The sequence below is a fragment of the Canis lupus genome, chromosome 15, assembly GCF_048164855.1.
Source record: "Canis lupus baileyi chromosome 15, mCanLup2.hap1, whole genome shotgun sequence".
In the NCBI taxonomy this organism is placed as follows: domain Eukaryota; kingdom Metazoa; phylum Chordata; class Mammalia; order Carnivora; family Canidae; genus Canis; species Canis lupus.
The window spans coordinates 2,645,049-2,659,398 of record NC_132852.1 but is presented as its reverse complement, the minus strand read 5'-3'; the positions used below and the strand labels follow the sequence as shown (position 1 = coordinate 2,659,398).

General features: G+C 40.2%; 1 protein-coding gene across 1 annotated transcript in view; it reads left to right on the top strand.

Annotated features, from left to right (window-relative positions):
• Window positions 1-14,350, top strand: part of CSMD1 (CUB and Sushi multiple domains 1) — a 1,871,580-nt gene that overhangs the window by 182,190 nt on the left and 1,675,040 nt on the right.

Genomic DNA, 14,350 nt, shown 5'->3' with positions numbered 1-14,350 from the left:
CCAGGGATTCCCCCTAGGGAAATATTTTTGAATAAGCTATATATGATAACTTTCGATGCAAAAGTTTGGAATTGATTATTACTTTGGAAAGTGGCCAGGATTACTTTAATGTATATTAACAATTAACTAATATTAGTGAATAGTCCACTCTATAGTGGGAAATCATTACACATTTGATCTTTTAATAAGACTAAGAAAATGTACCTTTCTCTAATTGATGATTTTTTATTGCATGTGCTATCGCAATCCCTTTTTATTGAATTTGGAACCAAGATAGGAGAAAACATAATGACATCTGGTGACTTTAGAGCTGGCTCTGATAACATAAGGATTCTGAAAATAGAATTTATTGCATAAGCCAATGACATTAAGATCACTTGATTCTTCCTTTTTCCACTGGTTGGTCACACAACTTGCAAACACGTGGATCTTACATTATTTTTGCATCTAAAAAGACATACCATGTGTTCCAAGAACTAAGTGCAGTTAAAGTCTCAATGAAGTCACAAATTTTCATGTCTGGAAGCAAAGACAAGTATAGTAGAAGTTTGTTCAAGTATTAAGCTTTCTCTTTTTGAAGAGAACATAAAACATAAAAAAAAAAAAAAACACACACACACATCTTTTCACTGTGTGAATAAAGCATTTCAGTTAGTATAAGCAGGGAAGTCTATGCCTAGAAACCAGAGGAATACCTATAGACATGATGAGTTAAGTTGAGAAAAAAACTATTATAAACTCTATAAAATAATTGTGATTTGAGGATTATCATCTCTACGTTGCTTGGGAGTTCACTGTGTAGCCTTATCTTCTTAAATACCATATTGTTGGAGATCCCCGGGTGGCGCAGTGGTTTGGCACCTGCCTTTGGCCCAGAGCGCGATCCTGGAGACCCGGGATCAAATCCCACGTCAGGCTCCCGGTGCATGGAGCCTGCTTCTCCCTCTGCCTATGTCTCTGCCTCTCTCTCTCTCTCTCTCTCTGTGTGACTATCATAAATAAATAAATAAAGAAAAAAATATTTTAAAAAATACCGTATTGTTTGCTATTTGTTTTGTTTGTTTTTAAATTTTATTTTATTATTATTATTATTATTATTTTTGTAGTCATATGTGTTTGTATGTGTGATGGCAAATAGGAAAGAACTTAATCCCTGTAGCTATACTTCCTGTGGAGATGGTTCTCTTCACTCTTGCACACACATGCATGCTTTTGGGCAGTACCTAGCTGGATGTCTGGTAGTGGGTCAAGGGTATGATCGTGATACTGAAGTCCTGGCTGAGCCCGTGCAGTGGCAAAGGGGGAAGAGGCAACACTAGCTCAAGCTGACTCTACTCTGATGCAAAAACAATTATCTTATATTTCAGCATAAGGGATCCAAATGAGTTCCTTTTCCATCGCCCTTTGATTTTGAGGCTCCTGTAGATCTTCTTTAGACTGTAGATGGATGACATTCCCTCACCACCACCGAGCTCACCCTGCTTACATGTCAACATGCATCCACCACTGTGCAAACACTTGAATGTCTATGACATATGCAGAGTGAAGAAATAAGATGCAGGGTTTTCTTTTAATTACATACCTAGTAAATGGGGGAGGAAGAGATGATATGATAAAATAAAAATATAAAGATTACCTTGAGTTGTAGTAGGAATGCTGTCTTGTGGTGGAACCCGTATATGAAATGTGCAGGCCTTACCAAGTTTAGATAATCTGAAAAAATACATCTATCCCTTGTCAACCCAGAACAGCATAGCTCTATTCTCCCATTTTACTTCAATATATTTTTCTTCTGTTTTTCTTTTTTCTTCTTTTTTTGTGTCACAAAGTTTCTGCATTTTTTCTATGAGTGACACCAGATGGTTGGAGTGTAGGCTAAGTTATGTAAAAGAACAGTACCTCCTCAGCTGACAAGCTGTGAACCCTGGTCCAGTGTGAACCAGGTCTCAGAATCTGGACTCCTGTAATCACTTACTGACAGAGACAATGAAGACAGCAAAAAAGTATATTTGTGAAAAAGATTTCTTTCTACCTTATCAATGGTGTTCTTTCAGAATTATATTCAGAATTATTTTCCATAAAACAAACAGCAACAATAACAACAACAACAAGATCTTCAGATGCTCTCAGGTCCATTAGTGTCTGAGTGGCTGAGCCAGGAAACCAGGACAGGGGAGGCCGTGTCCTTGTTCCTTGTCATATCCCGCTTGGTAGTGGTTCCAGCAGCAGTAGCAATTTATAGCTTCTACCCTCTTAGTCTATGTGCCTTCACATGTCACGTTGAAATTGAAGCTGACCTAAAAAGCTGCCAAGTAATCTCTCAGTCCCAAGGTAGTTAATCAGGTGAGACAGGAGCAGAATGAAGGAAAAGGGCAGAAAAATCTGAGACAAGACACTTATTTAAGTGAAAATAGTGAAAATATAAGCTGCCATTTTTTCTCGTGGGTTTCTAATTATAGTTTTGTGGGGTTTTTTGATTCATTACTTTGGCTTTTATTTGAGAATCTGTCAAAGGTTCATCCGAGGCATGAAAGATGGAATGCGGAACTCAAACAGGTTTTCTCCTCATTAATGACTTGGGGCAAAACTAAGAAAAAGAGTCTGATTTAAAAAAAAAAAAATAAGTCTTTCTTATTTTGGAGCAGTTTTAGGTTCAGAGAAAGAAAAGAGAAGGTACAGATGTTTCCCACATACACCCTGCCCCCACATATGCAAAGGAGGCTGAATTTTAAAAGTCACAAGCAAGAAATTTCTTTCAGACATCATAGCATCTGTTTGGCTAGTACAGAATGAGTTCAATGTGAATTCAACATGCTAAATGTAAGAATGAGTGTGGATGTGTCTCAGATGCAGTGATCCTTGTTCTGCCAACAGCTCTGTGGCCCGTCAGCCATGTCTTGTGTCCCATCTCCCCACTGTGCCTCCCTGCCACTCATGGTCTGAGCCTTAAGCAAGAGGTCCAAGGATGCCCGACATCTGTGGACTGTTAGCCTTGCTCCCTCAGTAGTTGATCTAGAAAATTCTAAGGCTTCCCTGTCCTCAGAATTTCCCTGTGGGATTATGCCAGGGATATCTCTGTGGAATTTGGCTGAATATCACACCCTGGCCTAGCCTCCTTCCTTTCCCTCTGAGCCCGTCCTGGTTTTATCAGAGAACACTTCTTATGCATCACTTTCCCACAAATACTTGTGCCAGGGTATATTTCTGGGAAACACAACCCGGGAAATGAAAGATTATTCGTTTTAAATTTTTCTTTGACTATTAAAATATGCAAAGAAACAAAAACATATACTTTATAAGAAAAAAAGTATTTTTCTGTTGTCCAAAGAGAATTCATTTTGAAAAAAAAAAGAGAGAATGCATTTTGATATATTTTTCCAAACCTTTTTCTTATTGTAAAACAAAAAAATAAAAAAGAAAAAAGAAGAAGAGAAATATCAGTGAGGGTGTGTGCATGTGTTTAAGTGTGTCATTTTTATGACTGGATGCATAATTTATGTTACCAACCTGTGTTTGGGTTGTTTTCTCCATGGATTAAAGTATATAATGTTGAAAAGAATATTCTTGCATATTATCTCTTTGCATATTGTCACTTTTTGATACTTGGAATACATTCCTAGAGATGGAATTTCTGGGTCAAAATGCACAGCCATTTGGTACACAGTGCAAGATCCTTCAAAAAGTGCTATTCTGATTTTTTCACCCCAATGCAGTGAAATGAAGCCCCAGTAACAGATGGCTATTGGGAGGACACAGAAATGATCATTTAAAAAAAAATCTTATAAAATCTAATAGGAATTAAATTATACCTCAAGTTTTAAATATACATTTCTTTGATTATGAATTCAGGTGAATATCTTTTCTGGACTTATTAGTGGATTTATCATTCCTTTTACGAATTGGTCAGCTCTATTGGTTTAATCACTTGCAGTTTTATGGTAGCAATTATGTTTTTCTTCTTATTGATTTTGAGTCCCTATCATATATTACCTTTATTAAAGTGCATCTTTCATGTACTGAATTGGTCATGGTCCCAGGAGGGAAAAACAAAACAAAACCAAGCTGGCATTATAAGTGACCAAATGAAGAGTATGGGATGGTGACTCAGTAAAGATATGGGCAGGTAAAGGTGGCTGAGGAAGGGTGACGGGGTTCCCCAGGACTGATAACAATGGAATTAAGTTACCAGCCTGCGGGGTGCAGGAAGGAAGAGAGGCCTGAGGAGCCAGGGAGAGCTGGGAGCTGGTGGGAGGAACGCCCACAGGAGTGATGGCAGCCATCACCACCTGCTGACCTGGAAGGGAGGGAGACTAAGCCATGGGAATGCTTGCTGCCCTGACCTCGTCCTTATCATCTCCCTCATTATGGACCCGTCAGTCCCTGGGGAGTAACCCTGGAAGGCAAAGGACCAAACTGAGGCAGCAGGACTTGGAGGGATGGAGGCTGTGGTGGCCCAGAAGCAGAAGAGAAGAGGCCAGAGTTGGTGTGCAGGGGCAGGTGAAGAAGGTCCAGCAAAAACGACTTGTGGGTTTTCTGGTCTGAGAGCCAGCTTCATCTTTGCATTTTATTTATGGTATCTGGGATACACAGAGATGGTGTGTACTTTTAGTCAGTCAAAATGATTGATCTTTTTCCTACTAGCTTTTCATTTTGAAGTTTCACTAATGAGCTCTTTATCAGCATGATGCTATATAAATATTAATATATTTAAGTTTCTAGTACTCTAAAAATTGATTTTTTTAAAGAAATTATTTCAGTGTATGCTATGATTGGTATATATTTTCCTAAAAAAGTTGTAGTTTTTAGATTCACTTTTTTATTCAAAATCTATTTTCTCACTCTTAATCTCTTGTCCTTTTGAGCCCTCCCCTGCACCCTTGAACAGATACTAACTTGTCTGTTGGAATATCAACAGTAAGCTGTTTTCAACTTTGTACTTGTTAATACATGTTTTATATATTGGAGGGTAAAGCCTCTCTTTTCCTTTATAAAATCCCTTCTTTAAAATTAGAAAAGTTTTTAAACTATTAAAAACATACTTTGAGATTTTGATTTTTTTTTACATTTTCTAAATGTTTAATCTTGATGTTTGTGAAAGGTATTTATTTTATGTGTTTATCCCACTTAAGGACATTTCTTTAGAGCTAGTGATGTTCAAAGGAAGCATTCCTGTTATCTGCAAATAATTTTGTTATGATAGCTATGGCTTCCCATTTATAATCTTTTTAATCTGTCTCTCTGTCTCTGTCACTTTCTTAGAATATGTTAGAATTGTACTTAATTTTTAGCCTTTGAGGTAACACTTTGATTTCTATATACTAGATATAAATCAGCTCAATAGAGTTTTTCTTTCTCCTGTTTCATGCAAGGTACTCTTAACTGCTTCCTAGTCAAGTGTAGTATAATTATTTTAAGAACTAATTTTCAAACCACAACAGCAACCATAAGTGGTAATTATGTGAGGTGATGGAAGTATTAACTAATCTTATTGTAATAATTTTGCAATATATACATGTATCAAGTCATCAGGTTATACACCTTCCACTTACACAACATCGTACTTCAGGAAAGCCAGAAAAAAAAATAATGTTAAAATAAGTTTAAACTTAACACGCATAGTAAGGGAAGGATGGAAGGTCATTGCCTCCATCAGGATCTGTCCTGATTGTCTGGGTTTCGGTGATTCTCCTGCCCTGAGTCTCACTCCTAGTGGCTGCACGTCCTTCCCACTTTGGCCCATGATGGTGCTCTGTGTGCGAGCCCAATGCTCGTCTCACCCCATCCAGGCCCTGTGAACAGAGCAGAGTTTATAACAAATAAACCTGAATCTATGACTTTTCTCTTGAGAATTACTTGACAACCCCCTTTGGTTTATGGAGTAAGATGTGAAATGCTGGGAGGCGACGGTTGTACATCACAAAATCCTTCTGATCAGGTGATAGGGGCTCTCTGAGCTGCCTCTCCACCCAACCGTGCTCTGAGACTCAGCGTTTCCATATAGTACCAGAGGCTGGTCATGCCAGGCTCCCCCAAGACACCTGTCCTGTGTATCTGTGTCACAGAAACATTGCTCTGGATAAGTTCAACAGACCAGGAAGACGTTATTCAAGACAGTTGTAAGGGGGAAAGGGATTGAGGCCTTCTGCAAAAAACAAAAGGCAGGAAGGTCTTAAGCTCTGGATGGAGCCAGTGGAAAGTACTGGGTGGTGCCAGCTGGGAGGCTGCTCCCTGGGAGTGTCCAGCACACGACACCACTCCTGCATCTACATGAGCTTTTCTCTGGGTAGACCATCGTGTTTGCTAACCGTGCCCGTCTAGTTTGGGCGCCAACCCTCCCACAGAGGCTGAGGTGGGGTGACACCTCCTTGGAGGACTGCCTTGCAAAGCAATGATTCCCGGGTGCCTGAGAAAGGCAGGCAGCCCTTGGTGGTCAAACTGGCAAGAAGCTCTTCAAAAAGATGTACATATATCTCAATGGGGCAGAGAAAGATTTTTGCAATGATACATTTTCTAAAGTAAATGCTCAAAAAAGAAAAAACAAAAACAAAAACAAAACCGAGGGGCCGGAGGCAGAGAGTAGAGTCAGTAAGAAGCATGTGTAACGTTCAGTCTAGCTGAGGAGCCACCAGGGCCAGCGGCACCTGCAATGCCCACGTTCAGCCTCCGAGCAAGCAGGGGGTGGTCCCCACGGACGGGGCGCTCTCCGTGGAAGAGGGACGTCTTACTCACCCTTGCAGCCGCAGCAGCTCTTGCGGTGAGTGCTATATTTCATAGACCTGAAGCCTTCCCCGAACTGTATCTGGGGTGTCTGCGTGTATGTGTATTTTCTGAAAAGTTGGAGAGGCCGAACAGGAATACCACGGCGCTGCCCGGTAGTGACTGCTTTAGAGAGCCGGGCAGGTTTCCCTTGGCAGCAATTCTTTCAGTGTGTCTTACCAGGAGAACAACTTCTCATGGTTCCATTTATAGCTCATTTGTGCTTAATTTGAAGAACGCCTGCCTCAGTACAATACTTAATGTGATTTATGGATTGTGCTCTGAGTACCTGAAGGCATATGTGAGACCAAAGTCATGGGAAGAACACTGGAGGACATGCCAGGACACCTTGCCTGGAATTGGAGATCCCAGCTCAGCACAGATAATTAGTTTTCCTGTTTTACTCATTTATTCTAGAATTTCCTGTCAGAAAGGCAAATGTTTATGGCTGTGCTCAAATAAATAGAAGATTGGAAATATCGCTTTGAAAGCTGAGCTACGGGAAAAAAAAGGAAAAACAAACAAACAAAAACCAACAACAGCAACAAAAAGCAAACAAGCTGTGGCACCAATAAACCTAGAAATGTGTTCTGGGAGAGGCCAACGGGTGGAAGGATTAGGCCTCTCTCTGCCTGTGAAAACATGGCCAGCCCAGTCCTGTAACTCTTTTTCAACCTGCCTCTCCTCCTGGTATTGGTTCTCGCATCTATTCCATCCACTTTGTTCACTCTTCCCTTCAGATATAGGGAAGAAACGGAATTCTGGGGACACACACACACCTCTTTGATTTGTCTACCCCGTTTGGTAAGACACCATTCTTTCCTCTCCTCTGCCTCCACAGCATCATGAAGACAGTAGGACCCACTGCCCACATTTCCAAGTGATCAGCCCTGCACTGACTCCGTCTCCTAGAGCAGCAGCTGAGGCAGTAAACGCTCAGGGCACGTTTTCCCACAGTCCAACTCAGAACTCTGGAGCTTGTGCTCATAGTACTTGAGACTCCCCAGTCTTTGGTGTGGAAATTCAATTCCTTAATAATAATCTGGCCATCTATGAGGTATCGTCAATAATTTCTAAAGAAATCATAATACTTGCTGCAACCACAATTGGAAGAATATTAATGTTAAATAAAAAGAATATTAGATGTTGAGCCCACATAAGATGGGATTTTACAAAATATTACAGATATGTGATCAAAATGATCCCACAATAAAAACATGTATAAGGATAATAGAGTATTTAGGAATTGAAGAGGACAATACCAATGTTTACCGTCATTATTTATTACAGGAGCAAAAATATATTGGGGAAAAGTTTTCTTCTGACTTATGTCTATTTAGGGGGTTTTGAGAAAAAAAAATAGAAATCCAACATTGAGTACATTATTTCTAAGAGAAATAGTTTTATAAGGTACTGCTTTTGAAATATGAGCAAAATGCTTCTCTAAGCCTTTTTACTACTTTACTATCAGGGATGCTTTAATTATCACACAGTCCTCAACTTATGCAACATTTTAATTAGACGTGCTAAGCTTAGCATCCTTATTAACAAACTCCTAATCAGCAGAGCTTCGCACAGTCTGGGGCTGCTAAGAACTTTCTAGACCTGCAGCCATGACTTGTCATAGGAAGATCTCTTCTGGGATCCCTGGGTGGCTCAGCGGTTTAGCACCTGCCTTTGGCCCAGGGGGTGATCCCAGAGTCCTGGGATCGAGTCCCGCATCGGGCTCCCTACATGGAGCCTGCTTCTCCCTCTGCCTGTGTCTCTGCCTCTCTCTCTCTCTCTATGTGTCTCTCATGAATAAATAAATAAAATCTAAAAAAAAAAAAGGAAGATCTCTTCAGAGTCAGTGAAATGAATGTCTGTGTCCCAATGAATTTCCTTTCTCTGTGAAAGAGAACATTTGAGCCGTCGACCTATGTGTGTGTGCTTTCTCCTCCCGAGCATACGAGTCAAAGTCACTATTGGCAGCAATCCTTAGAGCTTTGTTTCTCCTGTGAAATACAGGATCATGAACAATTCCCCAAAGCAACGCAATAAGTTTGCATCCTTAAATGATAGAAATATTTTTTTCAAACCATTATAGACATTACTTAGCTTGGGTGTCTGGGAGACAGAAAGACAGAATAAGAAGGGAAGGTATGAAGGGATAAGGTACTAACATTTATGATAATACAGGGTCCCTCTCCTTGTTATCATGTGATCTATTTTTCCACTGAAAACAGATGCAAAGGCCAAGCCCTCTACCAATGAAATAACGTAAGCTTGCGATGGACACCATGGTGCTATCTTTAGTTGTGAGTTACCAGCAATGGCTAAATGCTCAAGATCTTTAAAGGTTAAAAAATGTGATGGCTGTCTTGCTTATTTTTTTATATTCTCCTGTATTTCTAAGATAACAGGAAAAGTTTTATATGCCATTACCCAGATAATATTTTCCATTTAGATGCTTGAATGCCAAATCATTTGATAGTAAAAACAGATTTCTATAAGGAATTTAGATATCCTTTTTAATCGTACTGCACCCCGTATGGACTTAAATGTGCTGACAAAGAGCATAAAACAGGTGGGCAGTAAAGGTTTGCTATTCAAATTTAGCCCGGGGAATGCTTGGTTACTTTAAACATCGCAAATGATGCTGGAACTCGTGGTGCTGAGAGACAAACTATCCTATACTAAAGGGCATTTGTGTAATTGAGTACGGCTTCTTGGCAGTACTCCCCAGAATTGATCCTTTTAGTTCTGAACCCATTGATAATAATTTGAGTCTTCCGTATAATTACGAAAGATTAGAGAACAGTGGTGTAAGAGTGGTGTAAGGCACGCTACTCCACAGTCCCTTGCATGGCAGGACTAAGAACGGAGATGGCGCATTGAGCCAAGGGTGGGTGAGCTGTCACATTCAGCCATGACAGCAGCAACAAGGACCCGAGGAGAAGAGAGAGAACATTAAGAAAATTCCAAAAGGCTGATGAGTTCAAAGAGATTGATTTGATGTGCTACCATTCAATTTCGAGTAGATATGCAAAGACTAAACGTGTCTGGAAGTAAACTTGGGTGGTAACTTAAAAAAGAAAAGCAAACTATTTGTTGCGAGTGGACTAGTATGCTATGTGTGCAATTTTAAGAAGTTGGGGACCATGAAGTTTTACTTATGGGGGGAAGAATGTTTTCATGTTTCCTCACAGTATTATTTTCAGCTGTATACATTTAACTTCTAGTCATGTGTCTGGCTAATTGGGTTTATTTATTGGAGAGAAGAGTAAGAAAAGGGTGGGAGGAAGGAAGGAAGGGAGAGAAAGGAAAGAGGGGAGAGAAAGGGAGAGAAAGAGGAAAGAGGGGGCAGAAGGAAGGAAGAAGGACGCCGGAGGGAGAGAGGAGATTCCCTCAGGCAAAGGTCTTGGTTGAGAACGTCACGAGTCTTCTAATGAGGTGGGATTCATGGGTAACCTTTGGGACATACAGAATATAGAACTCTTGTGTAAACACACTCGTGCAAAGAACAAGAAAGCTAACAGGAAGAATCTAAATTAAGCCACTTTTGGAAATAAGAGAAGTCAACTCTTGCTCAATGCAAGCCTAAAAATAATAATAAAATAAGACAGAAGGGGTGTCCAGTAGGGTTTTGTAGGTCATTGTGAGAGAAAAATCCCGCCCAAACAGGAGAAAGTAAATATTTTAGCACGTGACACTAATGAGCGAGGAGGGTTCTGACCCCAGGAATGATTGTGCTGCTGTTTCCTATGATGGCACTGGGCCCGGCTCCTCTTGCCCTTTCATTCTTGGCCTCATTTGTGTTGGTTCCCTTTGTGGATGAGTTCAACCCTCCTGTGGGCAACATGGTTGTACTGGCCCAGCTCTAGATCCCCTCAGGTTAATTTCTGGCAGAAAAAGAGTGGTCCCCACACAAGCTCGGGGGATTTGGTTGTTCGTTCTTCCCTGAACCAAACACTGAGATGAGGAACCTGGTTCACTCTCTAGTTAGTCCACGGTCACATGCTTCATTTATAGAAAATGCCGTAATCCCACCCTGAACACATGAACTTCAGAGACACTGGGGTCCGAGTCCCACAAAGAACACTGGAATACATTGCCGGGAGAAGGGAGTGGGGATGACGAGGAGGTAAGCACAACAGAAGCCCATGCCCAGAGGTGTTAAGACAACCACACGGGCCTAAGGCAGGCCTTCCTGAGAACCTGTAGCAGGGAAAGGGGACACCATTAGGACCCAGGGAGTACCCATGTTTCAGATATTCTCTCTCTCTTAAACCTCCTTAACCCTGCAAGCCAAGTGTTGTCTCATCTATTCATCTCTGTGCCCTTCTTTCTTCTGTCTTGTAAAATCCACAACCCCAACCTGCTCTCCTTGTCTCCCAGGTTATCCATGTATACTTCCACAACTCCAGCCACATGAAACATGCGAGTGTGGACGTTGTTATCGCCAGTGTCTAACGTCTGGTAAAGTCAATCATTGGTGGAGCAGCAAAGTATCAATATTGCTCAAGGAGGACTCACCTGTCATTTGAGAGAATTTCTTGCAAAAAAAAAAAAGTGATAGTAATGCGTTGGAGAGATAAACTAAAGTGTGTGTGCATGTTTAGGAGAGACTCGTCTCCTTCAGGTATTATAAAGGAGGGATGGTTAATCCCAGATTGACTCAAACAATATTATGGTAGATATCTCGGAGGTGTTGATTAAATTGAATCCCTCTGGGCTAAAGAGGTTATGTAACTCTCTAACTAATCATGTCGTTGGGTTGCTTTAGGATGATCACTTCAGATCTTAAAGCTTTCAAGTTTTAACTAAAAATTAAAATACTCCATCTGCCTAACTAGATCTTTCAAAGGTAATTGTGTCTTGCATGCACAAAGCTGGTGTATGTCTCTGCAGGATTCCTGTGAGTAAGGACAGGGGTACAAATGAAGGATACAGCACTAGGCAGCTTCCCTGGAGCGAGTGTCCATATGCCAGTACAAGAGATGCGGAGTGATGTGGCTCATAAGTATTCTGCTTATGGGGCTGAGGGCTTGTCTTGATCTTCCTTTCTTATACTTTACATGTATATGGCAATGCATTTGAAGTCCCAGTGAAATCTTATGCCTTTACCTTCAATTTCTAGGATGACTTAGAATCTAGATCTCTATGAAACCAACACTTATGTTTCATGTGCCAGATCAAAGCATCTTCTCCCTTGCATTCTCTCTCACACTTTTATCATTGATATTCTGAGGAGGGCAAAAGAGAATTTTAACTATCATATGAGCTCTCCTCTTTTATTTTTTTCCCCAAAGTCCATTCTTCCTGGGCTTTCTCCTTGATTTTAGTTATGTGTGTCACTGCTGTATTAATATAGTGGGCAGGTGTGGAAGATGAGGTCATTGTGTCTCAGTTTGGGGTTCATGCTAGACTCCTAGATGGGTGCTGGTGGATAAGACCCTGTCTGTAATGAGCCTAAATATGGAGGGATTTGCAAAAGACCACCATACTGTAGTCATTGCCCTCAATTGCCCTTCTTGAAGTCAGATTTTACTGAATACAATTCTGCCAACATATGTTTATATATTAAGTATTATTATTCTGCTTGGATATCTACCTTATTGGATCCTAGATTTCAACTTCAGTGGAGCAACAAGTTAACTGAACATTGCTATTAAAATTCAAACTTAAAATAAAATAAAATAAAATAATAATAAAATAAAATAAAATAAAATAAAATAAAATAAAATCCAAACTTTAAGACTTCCAAGGATAGGGGCACCTGGGTGGCACATCAGGTTAAGCATCTGCCTTCAGCTCAGGTCATGATCTGAGGGTACTGGGATCAAACCCCATGTCGGACTCTCTGCTCAGTGGAGAATTGGCTTCTCCCTCTCCTCTGTGCATTCTCTCTTTCTCTCTTTCTCTCTCTCAAATAACAACAACAAAAAAAGTCTTTAAAACTTCCAAAGATAGAATATTATTACTAGACTGAACCATATATATTTTCCATATTTGTTAGTCAAACAAAGTTGAGTATTGACTTTTTTTAACGATAGAGCTTAATGTTTTCCCTCAAAACTCCCATAATATTTTTCCTTCTAGAATTCTCTGGAGACTCACAAGTAACCATTTTTTTTCTCCTTACTAAAACTTAACCTCTATTGAAGTACATATAAAGGCAAGACTAGAAGCATCTTTTAGGGTACAACTTTAAAGCTCATTTTTCTCTGGCAGAATAGATCTAATGGCTACCACTGATTTTTATTACTTGGGCAGGACTGAAAGATAAAGAAATGCTAAAAGAAATTAAGAAACTTAGATTTATTTTCAATAAACAAAATAGCAAGGACCCAAATGGTATCTCTTGCCAAATGATATTGGGATTTATAGAGTAAGAATAATTACTTTAAAAATAATGTGCTATGTGAATAATGTTATCAGCATTACTGACCATCAATCTTTATCTTAATTATATAGGACCATCAATAAGCAAATTCTAGGATACAATAAATTCTGACAGCCAGCTAATGTGCCAGGATTAAACAATGCAACACAAACTAGCTAACACTGGCTCAAGGAAAATGCTTGATTCCCAACCCCAGGGTACTATAAGCAGAGTCTCTAATGATAGAGCCTGGATATAGGCAGCTACAATCATTTAGGAGAGACAGGATTAGCATTTATTGAATGTAAAACAGGTCCCACACATTTAAATGGGTTATGCTGTAAGCTCTACCAATACATATTACTATCAATTTCAGACACAAGGCTATGCACAAGAAGGGTTCAAGTCAAGACAAGCACAAAGAAATCTAGCTAAAATTCACATTTAATCACGTGGATCTTGCTGCTTCTAAACTACAAACTTTGTTGTTTATATTAGGAATCATAAAGCCCAGGGAAAACGTCATCGTAGGGTAAGGCATCTCCACGTAGGAACCTCAGCGACAGGATAGAACTGGGACATCCTTACAGTAACACAGATAACATGACTTGAATATCTACTTTGTACCAAACATTAGTATAAGCTTGTTGCATGTTACTTCATATCTTAGTGAATTTTTCTTAGAATCCTGTGAGCTAGTATTCTTAGGAGCCCCTTTTCCAGGTGGTAATTCCGAAAGCACCAAGAAGTTAAGCAAGTCATTTGCAGGGCAAGGCATTGGATCAAAACCAGGCAGCCAGACTTCAGAGCTGATCCCCAGACATTTTGTTTCATGGCCACCTTTTCCCAATTTGTGTCTGGAAACCCCTCCCTTGCCACATTCAGTTCTTTTTAGATTCTACTGATCCCGGCACCTGGGAACTCCATGTAGGTGTTACCATGACATCCGGAGAGGCATAGGGAGAATTTCTATGGTTTAATTTACAAAGTTTATACAGCATTTGAAATACAGCATCATGCTAGGTTAAACGTGATATTTCCCATTATGAAGTGGAGGAAGCTGGGGCCCAGCATCCCTGTGGCTCTCCAATTAGAAGGGAGAACTTCTCTGTACGTCATCATTCAACCACATCTTGGCCACATCAACAGCAGCAGAGACAGTGGGTTCTGGTCAGCTCTCTTACTTTCTTCCTGTCACGTTAGATAAAGTCTCATCGAGTTAGGGAATCC